General features: G+C 41.9%; 1 non-coding gene across 1 annotated transcript; it reads right to left on the reverse strand.

The window, feature by feature from the left end:
* Positions 1-905: 905 nt before the first annotated feature.
* TRNAT-UGU (transfer RNA threonine (anticodon UGU)) lies at positions 906-978 on the reverse strand. The gene has a single exon. It is a non-coding gene; the product is annotated as a tRNA-Thr (tRNA).
* Positions 979-11,097: the final 10,119 nt, after the last annotated feature.

An 11,097-nucleotide genomic window follows, 5' to 3' on the forward strand; every position in this document is an offset into this window, starting at 1 on the left:
ATTAACAGATCACTTCAGGATACAATGGTTCCATATTAACATACCATACCCTCATTAGCACATTATCTTGATACTTACAGGACAATACTTTTGCAGGACAATACTCAGCTCAAACCCAACCCCTTTCTGACTATATATTACTCTTCCTACACCCTTGACACTGAGAGACACTGTCCTTCAGTGTTACTACTCTGAAGATGCCTGCCACAGTTGCTGGCGAAACGTCAGGAAAGAAAATTCCAAGACCACGGTTACACAGCCCGGATAACCTACAAGAACCAATCTTTGAAGATTGTCAAAAAAAAAAAAACAAGGTTGGCAATGTCGTCCTACAAAAGGCTAGCGGCTACGACTGCTATCCTCGGACCCCGCATGGGTGCTTTTCAAGTGCCTTTTGATTTGCATTGCAGCGTGAGAGATGCCTTGATTAGATTAAGCCAAAGCGCCACAACGCCAGTCCCTCGCTTCCAGGGAACCAATCCGAATCCCCGCTCCGGCATACGACTTTTGCACGCTTGGGAGAATAACGTGGAATCCTTGCCCTGCAGCACCATCTGCTGGCTAAAGCGGGGAACGACGGTCAAAGATGCCGCCTAGGCTACCCCGCGGCTGCTTCCGCGACCCGTTCCCACCTCCAAATCGAGACGAATCTGAATTATCACTTCAACATGTGAAGACAGGTCGTATTTTTAAAACGAACTGTCAGCTTTCAACCTGCGTGCAATCAAAATAAGAATGGTCCCACCGCCCTCCCCTCCGCAGCTCCGATTTTTACATTTTCAGCAACCACGCGACAGACCTTTAACCGTTCAGCTACACCAAAGATTTGCAACGAGCTGAGTTTTGCAGAAAAACGTTTCGCTCTGAGATGGCAGATATAAATATTTAAAACCGGGAAAAACTTGAGGCCCCAGCGAGGATCGAACTCGCGACCCCTGGTTTACAAGACCAGTGCTCTAACCACTGAGCTATGGAGCCGCCTATCAATTCTGCCTATACAAATCAATGGTACTGCACTATTCCACGGCACATTTCTAACCGGCAAAAAAGCATGCCGCCTTTGCGTTGCAATTAGATACCTACGAAGGCGTTTCGGGCATTTGAAAGCAGCGGTGGTTTTAAATAATAACGCGAACTCCAATGATGCCTTTCAGGCAAGCCTTGCAGATTTTAAATACTTTAGTTAGCACACCCTTTAGTAAATACTTCCGGTAGTCAATGGGCACTTTCCACTAACATCTTGAAAAAGTAAATAAAGCAAACCCAAAGACTGGTATTTATTGCAATTTATTTCTCTGCACAGGCTTTCATGCAAATACCCAAGCGCAGCATTTGAGAGCCTCCTGCCCGCAGCTCAGACCCCTGATGGAGATGGGGGTAGGGACAGAGCTTCACAACCATTCCCAGAACCCTCATTAAACTACAACTCCCAGGATTCCTTTGGAGGGGCAGGGAGGGGAAGCCATGCCAGGTCTTATTTTGTAATTTGTTTTGCCATCAAGTCACAGGTGACTAATGGTTGTGAAAAAAACTAAGAAATTTTGGGAGATGATATATAACGAAATAAGGTTGATTTTACAACAAAATAACCCTAAAACACCTGAAATGATGCTATTAAGTATGATACCGGATACCATTTTTACTCACAGAACTTTTTCGATTTATGCCACCACGGCTGCACGATTGATATTTGCAGCTAAATGGAAGACGGTTGAGATACCAGATAAAAAAGACTGGATAAAAAAGATGCTGGAACTGACCGAGATGGCGAAGCTTACAGCTTTGATAAACCAGAATGATAATGTACAATTTTGGGGGGAATGGGAGGCTTGGAGAATGTACTGTGAAAATCATTTTTTAACGGGACCATTTAAAGGATACTCTTTGATCTAATCCCTTATTTAAACTTTGTATTAATTTTTATATTAGGTACTGATTTAATAATGTTGGATACGACAAGAACAGGTTAATTAAAATAACATTGGGATTAGTTCCGTTAGCAAAAGTTTATACAATTTATTTTTAGATGGAAGAGGGAGAGGGGGAAGTCATTTTATTGTTAAATTAGAGATTTTACTTGTTTTTCTTTTTATTATTACTATTATATTGTTTCTGTTGATGTATTACATGAAGAAAAATAAAAAAGTATTATAAAAAAAAGTCACAGGTGACTAATGGTGACCCCTTAGGGGTTTCAGTCAAGGCAAGTGACCTTAGTTGGTGGTTTGCCATCGCCTGGCGACAGGCCATGACTAGGGTTGCCAACCTCCAGGTAATTGACACAAGTACAACAACATCAAAGTGAACAAACATGACCTACAACATAACAAAGTGACAAGTGGTCAAGTGCAAATAGAGACAATAAGTTCTAAAAAGTCTCTTGAAAGAGTACAATGAGTGTCAGGAAATTTCAAGTAGTCTTGCAGAAGCCAAAATCTTGTTGAGGATACAGCCGTTTCAAATTCTTAATTGGTAATTCTTCATCAGTCCTTCCTATATTATTAATTTTAGAACATAGGTCTAGAATACGCACGTGGCTAACTTCCACCCCTGTTGTGGATTATTTTCTGCAGTTCCGGCATAGCGAAAATGACTTGAGATATTTTGTAATCTGGCGCTTGAATAAGAAAAGATTTGACAGGCAAGACAAGTGACCTTAGTTGGTGGTTTGCCATTGCCTGGTGACAGGCCATGACTAGGGTTGCCAACCTCCAGGTAATGGGAGAGAAACAGGCACCTCTATACTAATACCAAAGGTTAGGAAAATAGTATAGGAGCGAATAACATTTACAAACAAGGTGCAATTTATATAAGCTACTGAGATACCTATATACATACAATGTACAAACACAAGTAACCACACTATAACCAGCTCACAGTATGTACAAAATAAACAATCAAAGGGCAAAAAGTCTTTCAAAGGTCTCAGCAGAGTACCAAGTAAGTAATGAGTTCAAGTTCAATATTCAAGATGAATGAGAAGCCACAATCTTCAATAGGATACGGCCGTTTCAAATTCACAATAATGTAGAATCCTTCTTCAGTCCTTCAGAGAATTGCTTCTAGAGTGTATAGTCATACACAATCGTTTTCATATACCACACAGGGTAAGTATAAATTGGGTTACTATAAGACGTCCAAAAGGTACTTCACATCATGCAGCATTAGAGAATTAGAAACTAGCTAGCACCTGACATAGCTGCTAGCTACGGTAGTTTCTAATTCTCTAATGCTGCATGATGTGAAGTACCTTTCGGATTTCTTATAGTAACCCGATTTATACTTACCCTGTGTGGGATATGAAAATGATTGTGTATAAAAATATTGTCGAAGGCTTTCACGGTCAGAGTTCATCGGTTCATGTAGATTATCCGGGCTGTGTGACCGTGGTCTTGGTATTTTCTTTCCTGACGTTTCGCCAGCAGCTGTGGCCGGCATCTTCAGAGGAGCAACACTGAAGGACAGTGTCTCTCTTCAGTGTTACTCTCTTCAGTGTTATTCCTTCAGTGTTACTCCTCTGAAGATGCCTGCCACAGCTGCTGGCGAAACGTCAGGAAAGAAAATACCAAGACCACGGTCGCACAGCCCGGATAACCTACAAGAACCAATGAACTCTGATCGTGAAAGCCTTCGACAATATTTTTATATACAATCATTTTCATATCCCACACAGGGTAAGTATAAATCGGGTTACTATAAGAAATCCAAAAGGTACTTCACATCATGCAGCATTAGAGAATTAGAAACTAGCTAGCAGCTATGTCAGGTGCTAGCTAGTTTCTATTAATTCTCTAATGCTGCATGATGTGAAGTACCTTTTGGATTTCTTATAGTAACCCGATTTATACTTACCCTGTGTGGTATATGAAAACGATTGTGTATGACTATACACTCTTTAGAAGCAATTCTCTGAAGGACTGAAGAAGGATTCTACATTATTGTGAATTTGAAACGGCCGTATCCTATTGAAGATTGTGGCTTCTCATTCATCTTGAATATTGAACTTGAACTCATTACTTACTTGGTACTCTGCTGAGACCTTTGAAAGACTTTTTGCCCTTTGATTGTATATTTTGTACATACTGTGTGTTGGTTATAGTGTGGTTACTTCTGTTTGTACATTGTATGTATATAGGTATCTCAGTAGCTTATATAAATTGCACCTTGTTTGTAAATGTTCTTCGCTCCTATACTATTTTCCTAACCTCCAGGTAATAGCAGAAGATTTCCTGCTATTACAACTGACCTCCAGCCGACAGAGATCATTTCACCTGGAGAAAATGGCCACTTTGGCAATTGGACCCTATGGCATTGAAGTCCCTCCTCTCCCCAAACCCCACCCTCCTCAGCCTCTGCCCCCAAAAGCTCCTGCCGGTGGCAAACAGGGACCTGGCAACCCGAGCCATGACCTCTGGTATTCCTTGGAGGTTGCCCATTCGAGTTCTATCCAGGGCCAATTCTGCTTAGCAGCAGGGGTCTGACAAGATCAGACTAGCCTCACCCATCCAGGTCAGGGCAGTTAAAATGGTATAAAAGTGACAATAAATTTATACTGTAGGATGAAGATAGTTAATTACAGTTTATTTTATTTATTTTATCAAATTTCTTTTCACCCTCCCTGGCCAAGGCCAGGCTCAGGAAAAAATAGTATTTGTTTCTCTCAGATACAGCCTACAAGATGAAGAATCCATCCTGCAAAATATTAAATGACACAGGGGGGAAAAACCAGGAGCCAATTCTGAGTTGGGAAATTCCTGGGGATTTTGAGAGTGGAACCTAGGGAGGGTGGGGTTTGGGGGAGGTGAAGGAGCTCAGCGGGTATAATGCCATAGCACCTACCCTCCAAGGCAGTCCTTTTCTCCAGGGGAGATCAGCTGTAATTCTGGGAGATCTCCAAGCCCCACGAGGAGGTTGACAACCCTACAGTGGGGCTACATTCTTTTACATTACCTCATTGCCTGGGTTTAAAATAACGAGGTGTACTGTTGCATATTAACTGCCCATCCCATGAACTCCCTTGGACTAGGGGTTCTTGACAGTGAGTAACAATAATCACAGACAAGAAAAACCCTGGCTGTAATTTATGAATAATTTAACGTATCGAACCTGAGCATCATAACAGCAGCAGAGTAAAATCACCTTCATCTTCATCAGAAACATTTTCCTTATAAACCAATGAGCAGCATTGTCTATGAACCAGTTAAAACCAGTTAGTAGAATACACCAGTAAAAAATCAGCTAAAGACTAATAGTAAATAGAAGAAAGAATAGAGAAGAAAATCAATAAAATGTATTGAATTAAAAACTGCTTGTTATCTTTTTTGAATTTTTTTTGATTAATATATTGAGTATAAACTATGTGCTTATATACATTACAGTCTTTAAAAGGCTTGATAATCCTTTTAGGATGGCCCTGTCAGGCTCTGATTAACTGCTGTCTCCCACACTCCTTAGCTTTGCCAACACAGTTATGGATCTCACCTCACAGCTTCATGCCCTATAATGTCTCCTAAGAGAAGAATATAAGTACCCTAATTAAATTAATAAAGGATTTATAGGGTGGTTATAAGCCAATCACATTTCCCAGGATAGTTGATGGTGTGCCATATTGCAGATATATGGTTTCTTCTAAGACTTCAGTGCAAGCTAGCCTGTAGTAACTACTGCACATATAAATTGGAAATGGAAAGTAATAAGCTGGCACTACCAGCTCAACTATATTTTATTTTAAATCTTTATGTTATTTTTATTTTAGGCTATTCACAAGACTAAATTTCTTTCAAGTCACATAATTGTAACAACACACATTGACAGTTACTATATGGTACCATATCTAATGGTGTGTAGAGGTATTATAATACCTCTATTTGGCGTGGTATCATTAAATTCCCACTCTATGACACAGGTGTAACCTATAACCAGAAATCCAAATATCAAATTTTGGTATTTGAATAATCAGCAGATTTCAAAATTAGCAGAATTTTGTTTCAGTTGATTTTGTACTATATTGGCCGATCTTGCCAATATGTACTGATCTTGCTTGTACTAATTGGCGCAGTCCCCCATCTAGACTGATTTAATATGCCTGATGCATGTAAATCCCTCTTTCTGGAAGCGTCATAGTATCAATCACACAGGGAAAAACATAGATGGAATGACTGGATAGGGCTAAACACAAAGGAAAAGGACCAGTCGAACATAGAGCCACTTGGTGGAGCCAAAAGATCATACTCAACTGTCAGATTCAAAAGTTTTTAAAAAGGGAGAATTTCACATATTTTAAAAATCAAATTGTGGACAGCCCAACCTGAAAAATGACAACCCTGAATTGTGTATTCTCTGTAAGAATGTCAAACAATGTCTGAGATGATTTACCTGGCTTTTATTGATATGCTATTGTGGAGTTTGATTCCCCACTCCTCCACATGAGCTGCGGAGGCTAATCTGGTGAACCGGGTTGGTTTCCCCACTCTTACACATGAAGCCAGCTGGGTGACCTTGGGCTAGTCACAGCTCTTATAGAGCTCGCTCAGCCTCACCTACCTCACATGGTGTCTGTTGTGGGGAGGGGAAGGTGATTATTAGCCAGTTTGATTCTGCCTTAAGTGGTAGAGAAAGTCGGCATATAAAAACCCACTCTTCTTTTTCTTCAGTGCAGGCTCCAGGAGCAGGTTAGACTTGGTAGGCTCTTGTGGGCAACTTTACCCCCAATAGGCATTTCTTTTTTCTGTATACTTATATATGACAAAACAATAAAAACATGTTAAAAAAAGAGCACCTCTTTAAATTATCTGCCCTTGAAGGGCAATCATCAGGCCATGGCTGGGGTTAGAAAATCTCATTTGATCTTTGGACCCTGTCAGATCAACATCACCCATCCCTGGGAACTTGTTTCACATCTTGATTTTGACTTCCCTAATGAGGACCTGCTATCTGCTTCTACCCATGATGATCTCCTGCTGAGGTTCAGTGTGGAATGACCTGCAACCACACAGAATGGGAGGTAAACTAACAATTATAAATAATTTCTGGAGTCTGATGCTAGAAGCGATACAAACAAAAAACTGGGCAGCTGAAAAAAGATCACATCCTTGCAAAACCTTCACCATACATGTCGCCAGGACACCATTTACCTACTTGGGGACTGCAAACAGTAACCAAGAATTTTTCTGGCCTATGCTAAAAGACACAACAAGTTTTGAATTAAGCTCTGAAATAAAATTATCAATATTCTTACGGTGTTTGCAAAAGCATTGTCCAAGCCCATTGAAAGTTGGTTATATAATCAGTGCATATGGTAATTCTCCCAAGGCTGCTGTCAAAAAAAGAAAACAAGGGAGATAGCAATGTCAGCCAAAACATCACACCTCGCAGATTTAGAGAATGATGGAGTAATTTGCTGGCCTCCATGCAATTCACAGGGGACTTAAGTCTAGGCTGAGTATAAATTCCCCTTCTCTAGCCATTCTTTGACGCTTCAGCCAAAGTCAGGCAGCAGCTAACATAGCCTTTCTATAATCCTTTGGGTCACATCCAGTATGGAGCTCAGCATGCTTCCAGAATGCTAAAAGCAAGTCCTTGGGAGAATGCAGGAGTGCGTTGGCCGGCTATAGGCAATTTGTCACCGTCAGGACAGTGTTCTTAATCAATAGTCTCTTTGAATAACAACAGTAAAAACTGTAATGCAAGCACACTCTGGCATAATGATTCAGATGTAGGGTGTCTAATGCATTCATATTTTTGCTGAAAATACAGAGTTTTACTCAGAGCACCAGGAGGGACCAGCTTCCTTGAGTGTGGACTCCACTGCCAGACTATACATTGCGTGCAGGTCATCCCAATGGACTTTTTGTTATAATCAAAAGCAGATTTGGAGTGTGTGTGGCAATGGTCAGGGTTGCCAACTCTTGCCTGGGAAATTCCAGGAGACTTGGGAGCAAGGATTTCCCAACTAGGGTTGCCAGCTCTGGGTTGGGAAATACCTGGAGATATCTGGGGCGGAGCCTGAGGAGGGCAGGGTTTGGGGAGGGGAAGGATTTCAATGCCATAGAGTCCAGTTGCCAAAGCGGCCATTTTCTCCAGGGGAACTGATCTCCATTGGCTGGAGATCAGTTGTAATAGCAGGGGATCCAGCTAGTACCTCGAGGCTGGCAACTCTATTCCCAACCCAGAGTTGGCAACGGGACTCTAATCACTACACAACTTTGGTTTGCAGCTATTTAAGGCATCTTCAGCTTTTTTGGGGAGGGGAGGGGTCTGTACATGCATGGTATTTTTATACTTAAAAAGTTAATGTGACAAACACATTTATTTAAGACACATACACAGTGGAGTAGTATATCTAAATAAACCAATAAGTACACTGATTATCTTGAAATTGGCCGTGGCCCCTTGTTGATAACCCTTGCTAGCAAACCCAAGTTTGCTGCTATTAATGTATAACACAGCTCTTTGACACGGCTATTGTATCATATGACTAGGGTTGCCAGCCTCCAGGTGGTGGCTAGGGATCTCCTGGGATTACAACTGATCTCCGGGTGATAGAGATGACGCAGATTCGCCATCCACCTCACAAGTGAGCTAAGAGCTTGTTCAGCCAGAACATAAGTTCTGTGGATAATGTTATAGTGGACTGCCAATGATGAAAAAGCGGTTTTGCGAAATAGGACTTTTACCGGAAACCTATTTTGGCGTTCACCTACACAGCTGCAAGGACTCCTTTACAAGCTGCAAGGACCTTAAATTATACGGGCTGTTGAACTTTCTTCTTTGGAATTGATTTGTGTATAACACTGTTTTGCATTTTGTGTTTGTATGCACAATATAGTGATTGACTAATCAGCATATTTCTGTCTGTTTTGCCATAAGTGCTTGAGTATTCCAGTAGTCACTTTTGGGGCACTAGCTTTTGTTTCGGTTGCACAGCCTCCAGGTGGTGGCTAGGGATCTCCTGGGATTACAACTGATCTCCGGGTGATAGAGATCATTTCATCTTGGAAAAAAAAAAGCTGCTTTGGAAGGTGGACTGGATGGCATTATACCTCATTAAAGCCCCTCCCTTCCCCTAAACCCTCCCTCCTAAGGCTCTGTCCCTCAAAATCGCCAGGTATTTCCCAGTCCAGAGCTGGCAATCTTATATATGACAAACCAGTTGATTAAGAAGAGTGAAAGAATTAACTGAGATCATAATTTGGTTCACAAAGAATCGCAGACTCTCCTGGTGCTGGCAAAGGAAACATTATTAAGCTTATGCACACACACACACAAAGGAGGGGGAAGTGGTGCAGATTTGTTTTTGAAAGCATTACAGAAACCAATGGACCAAATGACTGAGCCCGGGGCATTTCCAGATTGCAGATCCTTAATTGTATGAAACACTTCAGAGCCACCGGATTGTCTCAGAGCTCCACCATCTGCTCTAGGGATGTATACGCAAGCCGCACTCGAGGAGGGAAAAGCAGTCAGGCTGCAGTTGCGGTTATTACGCCCCCCCCCCAACCTGCTCCATGACGGGCAGGGCTTTGCTGAGGGTGCTGTGATGCTTGAAGGAACATAAGGCATTTGGGGCTCATTAGTTCTGACTAACCAGCCTAAAAATATAACTCTTTCTCTGGACTGTTTGGAAAACTCCTCACTTCAATAAAAAAAAAAAACGCACAAGCAGTCCATCGCTTTGGTAGCAAACAAGGAATTCTGTGAAGTTAATGAGGCATTTTGGTACAATGTCCAATGCTCGCTTGTCATAATTAGGGAATGGCTGCAGCCTTCACCTGATGATTTGGTGTGGTTTAAATCAGCAAATCTTTTTTCAGGGTTGTGTGGTGAAACCCTCCCCCTTCACACCTCAGGGGGAGGATTGTTCTCTTTCTACTACCTCCTGTGGCAGAACCTCTTTCTCTTTTCAAGAGGTTCACACCCCAGCTCATTGCTCATGGGTAGGATTGCCAACCTCCAGGTACTAGCTGGAGATGCTATTACAACTGATCTCCAGCCGATAGAGATCAGTTCACCTGGAGAAAATGGCCGTGTTGGCAATTGGACTCTATGGCATTGAAGTCCCTCTCCTCCCCATACCCCACCCTCCTCAGGCCCGACCCCCAAAACCTCCTGCCTTTCTGAAGAGGGACCTGGCAACCCTACTCATGAGGAGGTACCTTGCCTTTGGAAAGCCTTTCTCTGTGAGGCTTGCCTAGCACCTACCTTACTTTCTTGAGGTGTGCCCTCACATTTCATATCCTGAGATGAGCACTCTGATTCCATGAACAAGGAGTTAGGGGGCATTTTAGTTGTACATCATTGCTGCTGGTTTTGTGTCATGTGTAAGAATGCAACTTACCCAGCCCCTCAAATGGGAAGTGTTTACTCCACTAAGCTTTCACTTAATGAAAATGAAGAGGACAATAATCTAAAAAATGGTGTACAACCTTGAGCTCCAATCTTCCTGTTCCTCCTTTTGACCCAGCCCTGTTTCTAACTCTGCTTAACTGTTACAGAGAGATCCATCTACACAGGATAGACACAGAGCGTTACAAAGGCACTTCACTTTCACACATGCCAAATAATGCACTTTCAACCCACTTTCAATATACTTTGCAGCTGGATTTTACAGTGTGAAATGGCAAAATGCACTTGCGAATGACCGTTAAAGTGGATCGAAAGTGCATTATTTAGTATGTGTGAAAGTGCCTATTAAATAATTTGGTTGGATGGCACAAGACTCTCTGAAGTTGTCCTGTATTGTCCCAGGATGCCTCACAGTTGCTTTCTCAGCAGATAGCTGGATTGTGTGACTGATGAGGCTGTAAAAGCCTTGGAGAAGTTGACAGCTTTCAGTTAAGCCATATTAAAACAAATTATCCCATAAAGAAGCAACACTGTCCAAGTAGAAATATAAATAGAGTAAACTGTACTCCTATTGCACTCCTAAAGAATACCTGGTGTGTAATATGGAGAAAATCGCCTTGGGCGCAGATTCCAGTTTGTTGTATCTCTCGAATAAGATGAAATCAAGGTCGAAAGACTGTGCTGTACTTGGTGCGCAGCAAAGGAACGTTCATACTCTCATCCATGCATTTCCATCTCCTTTGAAGGCATTAG

Source organism: Euleptes europaea, chromosome 7, assembly GCF_029931775.1.
Source record: "Euleptes europaea isolate rEulEur1 chromosome 7, rEulEur1.hap1, whole genome shotgun sequence".
In the NCBI taxonomy this organism is placed as follows: Eukaryota; Metazoa; Chordata; class Lepidosauria; order Squamata; family Sphaerodactylidae; genus Euleptes; species Euleptes europaea.